The 6000-nt window shown below is 36.7% G+C and overlaps 1 protein-coding gene across 2 annotated transcripts in view; it reads left to right on the top strand.

The window, feature by feature from the left end:
* The window catches only part of asic2 (acid-sensing (proton-gated) ion channel 2), a 505439-nt gene that overhangs the window by 446751 nt on the left and 52688 nt on the right, over positions 1-6000 (top strand). The gene's annotated exons all lie outside the window — the stretch shown is intronic.

Genomic DNA, 6000 nt, shown 5'->3' with positions numbered 1-6000 from the left:
ATATATATATATATATATACTGTATTGTGCAGACTTTTATAGGTACTGAGGTTATGATATTATCCACTAGAAGCCAAGGACTGCTGAGATTAACAAATATTTAGGGACAGAGGACATGGGCCTCATCTCAAACATAAGAGCAAACAGAACTACAGTAGAACACATACACATCTAAACCACAAAACCAGTCATACGGGTCCTTTTTATTTAGATGTATACATTTGAAAGCTGAATAAATAAGCATTTAATTGTTGTATGGTTTGTTAGGATAGAACAATATTTGACCAGGATACAACTATTTGAAAATCTGGAATCAAGGAAGGTTGCAAAAAAAAGTATTGAGAAAATCACCCAAAGTTGTCCAAATTAAGTTCTTAGAAATGTATATTACTAATAAATTACGTTTTGATATATTTACAGTAGGAAATGTACAAAATGTCTTCATTGAACGTGATCTTTACTTAATATCCTAATGATTTTTGGCATAAAAGAAAAATCTGTAATTTTGACCCATACAGTGTATTTTGGGCTATTACTACAAATATACCCCAGCGACTTAAGACTGGTTTTGTGGTCCAGGGTCACATTTGTGTTTGCTGCTTGTATACATGTGCATGTTTTAAGTTCACTGCCATGTTTTACCACATCTCCAACATCAGTAGGTGTCTGAGCCTCCAATTTTTTTTTCCTATTTGTGTTTCTCTCTTCATTCTGTTTCTTTATACTCAGAGGCTTTAATTTGGAGTGACAGATTTTTATCTGGAGCAAACAATGAATTAGCATGACAATACTTTCAACATACAAATACGAAATTATTCACCAACCTCTCACCAACCTAACAGCAAACATTCACGTCTCATCATTAACCTGCAGAGACAAACACAACGGCACATTCTTTCTTACATCCCACACACACATACACCTCATTACTGAGATTCGTATAGTGCTGATGATGACTGTAGTGAGCAGTGGTGAAAAGCTGATGCCTTTTTCTCAACCAAGTACAGTCTATAATGAATCATTTGCTTCCCCAGCATCACAACAACCTGAATCTGATGTCATTGTTCAGGAAGAGAAATTAATGATTCTGGTTCTGACTCAGATGCGCTTAATTGTTTTTGGTTCCTTAATGAGTGTGTTAATGACTGTTTTAGCACTTTGGAGGAAACACACACAAATATAGTGTTCCAAATAATCTCTTGTGGCACACTTCTGTTTAAAGGATTAGTTCACTTCCAGAATAAAAACTTCCTGATAATTTACTCATCCCCACATCATCAAAGATGTTCATATCTTTCTTTCTTCAGTCGAAAAGAAATGAAGGTTTTTGAAGAAAACATTCCAGGATTTTTCTCAATATAGTGGACTTCAATGGGGATCAGCAGGTTGAAGGTACAAATTGCAGTTTCAATGCAGCTTCAAAGGGCTCTACACGATCCAAGCTAAGGAATAAAGGTCTTATCTAGCGAAACTATCGACCATTTTTTTCGAATGAAGAAAGAAAGACATGAACATCTTGGATGACATGGGGTTTTATTCTGGAAGTGAACGAATCCTTTTAATATTGCTGCAAACAATAAATATCCCAACGCTCTGGATAATAATATATATTCTAACAAATCCCACGAGAAATCATCACAAACACAAAGCAAGTTTAACAAACCAAATTATTTCATGTACTCATGTTGTTCCTGACTCTTAAGGTGCGATCATATTTACCATTGTTCCGCGAACTTTCGTGGCCAAAATCCAGCCATTTTAATAGAAATGCAAGCAAAGATTTCACAGCAGGTTCAGATTTGTCATATTGACCATCAAAATGCTGTTTGATTTGAAAGTGACTTCTATGTGGGCTGTGCTTCATATATTGCTATACAACTGACAATATACAATGAACTTAAAGGAGTAGTTCACTTTCAGAACAAAAATTTACAGATAATGTACTCACCCCCTTGTCATCCAAGATGTTCATGTCTTTCTTTCTTTAGTCGTGAAGAAATTATGCTTTTTGAGGAAAACATTTCAGGATTTTTCTCCATATAATGGACTTCTATGGTGCCCCAGAGTTTGAACTTCCAAAATGCAGCTTCAAATGGCTCTATTCGATCACAGCTGAGGAAAGAAGGGTCTTATCTAGCAAAACGATCTGTTATTTTCTAAAAAAAAAAAAAAAAAAAAAAAAAAAAAAAAATACAATTTATATACTTCTTAACCTCAAATGCTCATCTTGTCTAGCTCTGTGTGTACTCTGTGTAGAGATTAAAAAGTGTATAAATTGTAAATGTTTTTAGAAAATAAGCGATTGTTTCGCCAGATAAGACACTTTTTCCTCGGCTAGGATCATTTAGAGCCCTTTGAAGCTGCATTAAAACAGCATTTTGGAAGTTCAACTTGGGGGCACCATAGAAGTCCATTATATGGAGAGAAATCCTGAAATGTTTTCCTCAAAAAACACAATTTATTTGCGACTGAAGAAAGACATGAACATCGTGGATGACAAGGGGGTGAATACATTTTCTGTAAATTTTTGTTCTGAAAGTGAACTACTCCTTAAATATCACCTAACCATTCCTTTTTTATGGAACATAAAGGAGAATCTTCATGTGTCTCTCTTCATTGAAATGACAATTCCTTGTATAACAGCTCATGACTGACAAATAGAAAAAACAACAGCATAACATTATGTTCCTTCTAAGTCTTCCAAAGCCATAGCTAAATAATAAAGGAATGAATTATATGCAATTAGACTCTTGTCCTGCATTTAGTGCTGTTGCATTCAGCCAGTAAGAGTAGTCTATTTATTGGTTTTGAAATATTTCATAGAACTCTTTCTTTCTGTGAGGAAGGGTCTTTCTTTTATCATATTTAAGGACATAAGAACACAACTGAGCTAAAAATAATTTCTTATGTCATGGTGCAGTACATGCAGTAGCAGCGCCGCAACTGAAGCAGTGCCGGAAACCCTGTCAGTGTATTTTAGTATAGCCTTCCGTCCACGAATGGAAAATCATGAAATTTTTATTTTATTTATATATTTCTTTTTTCTTTTTTCAACTGAACCAGTTCTGTATTCATAGCGCTAATGAATGTTGACTTTTTGTTTTATTTTTATTTTTATTTATTTATTGTTTGTCTTTTTTGACAGTTTAATGAATACAGTTGTTAGTAGAAGACAGTAAATGATTTGAATATGGAGGGATGATATCAGGAGATGCTGGATTCTTTCTTTCTTTCTTTTTTCTTTCTTTCTTCCCTTTTTATTTTCTTTGCAGCATACATTCTTAAAAATAAAGGTGCTTCAAAAGGTTCTTCACAGCGATGCCATAGAAGAACCATTTTTGGTTCCACAAAGAACCATTCAGTCAAAGGTTATTTAACCACCTCTTTCTTACCTTTTTATAATCTGAAGAACCTTCTTTCGCCACAAAGAACCTTCTGTGAAACAGAGAGGTTCTTCAGATGTTAAAGCTTCTTTTTGGAACCATTTAGAAATAAAAGGTTCTCCTATGGCATTGTGAAGCACCTTTATTTTTAAGAGTGTACTTTACATAAACTCTGGTCTGTAAACTTGAGTCCACTTGACTCTTTGACAGGTTTTGAGCTTTTAACTGTCTTCTGGAAACTAATACCCATCATATTTGACAGGCTACACTTTGGTGCATTTGATATGGGACACGTGAACACACATACACTCACAGCTGAAAGTATTGACTGGTCCCATTGTGTGTGAGGCTGCTTGCAGCTGCTGTCATGGTGTGTTTCCATCAGTGCTTTGGCCTCTGGAGTGTGAGTGGAAGGTGGGGGGTCTTTGTGGCTGTGCTCTCCTGTTATAGATGGCTGTTAAGATGCCTGCGAGCCTGCGGGGGTCCTGATGACTGAATGAGGCCGGTTGAGGCGGGTGGGGGGGGGAATGAACACATCTCTCGCAACCAATATCACAGGCTAGCGAGGCACGGCTAATCAAACAAAATGACAGATATTAAATGTGTGAGTGTCCTGTGAGTCATGGCAATGCATTTGAGAGAAAGAAAAACAGAGGTTTCTGTGAAATAGGTCTGATTTCCTAATGCTTTTTCCTTTATGTGTTTTTTTATATACTTTATGATATTGATGGTGTTGAATTGAGGTTAAGGGTACTAAAGCTGCTACTTTTCCATAAATAGTCAGAATAACTGACACATGGGCAAGAACATCGAAAAGTAGATCATAACTCACAGTGCATCATGTTCACTGACTGCTTATACACATACAGTCAAGCCCGAAATTATTCATACCCCTGGCAAAAAAAAAAAAAAAAAAAAAAAAAATGTAAAGTTACTTTTATTCAACCAGCAAGTTTTTTTTTTTTTTTGACCGGAAATGACACAGGCTTCTCCCAAAAGATAATAAGACGATGTACAAGAGGCATCATTGTGGAAAAAAATATTTCTCAGCTTTTATTTACATTTGAACAAAAAGTGGCATGTCTAAAATTATTCATACCCTTCTCAATAATAAAAAAAAAGCCTTTATTGGCTAATACAGCAATCAAACGCTTCCTATAATTGCTGAACAGCTTTTTGCATGTCTTCACTGGTATTTTTGCCCATTCATCTTTAGCGATGAGCTCCCTCCACAGATTCTCAATTAGATTTAATTCAGGAAAACGTTAATGTTTTTGTCTGCTACCCATTTTTTCATCACTTTTGCTGTGTGTTTTGGGTCGTTGTCGTGCTGAAATGTCCACTGGGGCCCAAGGCCAAGTTTTTCTGCAGACTGCCTGATGTTGTTGTTGAGAATTTTGATGTATTGCTCCTTTATCATGGTGCCGTTTACTGTGATTCGTTTCCCTGGTCCACCGGCTGAAAAACACCCCCTAAACATTAGGTTCCCGCCACCATGTTTGACAGTGGGGATGGTGTTCTTAGGGTTGAAGGGTTCTCCTTTTTTACACCAAATGAAGGCTACATCATTGTGGCCAAACAATTTAATTTTAGTTTCATCTGACCAAAAACAGAAGACCAGAAGTCGTCATCTTTGTCCAGATGAGCATTTGCTAAGGCCAAGCGGGCTTTTGTGTACCTTATCTGGAGAAGTGGTGTCCTCCTTGGTCTGCATCTGTTGGACTGTCTGCCTTGAGATGTTGCCACCAGCAGAGCCCAGATTCATCAGGATGGCCTTGGTGTGATCCTTGGATTCTTTTTCACCTCTCTCACTATCCTCCTGGCCAGCAGAGGTGTCACTTTTGGCTTCCGATCACATCCTCTGAGATTTTTCACAGTGCGGAACGTCTTGTATTTTTTAATAATACTTTGCACTGCAGCCACTGGAACTTCAAAACATTTAGATATGGTCTTATAGCCCTTTCCTGACTTATGAGCAGCCACAATGCGCAGCCGCAGGCTCTCAGTGAGCTCCTTTGTCTTAGCCATGACTGTCCACAAACCAACAGCAGAGAGCTTCTGTTTTTCACCTGTTGAGTTGATTAAAACAGCTGTTCCCAATGAATCAGGGTAATTAGGATGCTTTAGAACAGCTTGGACTATTTGGAACGGTATAGAACTTTGGATTTTCCCATAGACTGTGACAGTTTGCAAAGGGTATAAATAATTTTGGACATGCCACTTTTTGTTCAAATGTAAATAAAAGCTGAGAAATTTTTTTTTTTCCACAATGATGCCTCTTGTAGTAACTTTATAAAAGTAACTTTAAGTCAGAATTTGCCAGGGGTATGAATAATTTCGGGCTTGACTGTATATATTTTTATAAGTTATATTTTTGGCTTTATTTTGATAAAATAGGGTGAGAGGAGACAGCAATAGGAGGAAAGAGGGAAACAGCTTAAGCCAGTCTGCCCAGAGTGCTACTGCTGTTAATGTCCCACAAGACTATAACTTATACAGTTCATCAATATGTTTGTACAGTTTTTCCTCTCTATACCTAGAATAACATTTAGGACCAATACAAACACATAAGCAAAAATCACAAACCCCTAATGATCTTAAAATCAGTACAGTTTAA

This window comes from Garra rufa, chromosome 1 (genome assembly GCF_049309525.1).
Source record: "Garra rufa chromosome 1, GarRuf1.0, whole genome shotgun sequence".
Classification (NCBI taxonomy): Eukaryota; Metazoa; Chordata; class Actinopteri; order Cypriniformes; family Cyprinidae; genus Garra; species Garra rufa.
Note: the sequence above shows the minus strand (reverse complement) of the source record. Positions and strands in the feature narration are given on the sequence as shown.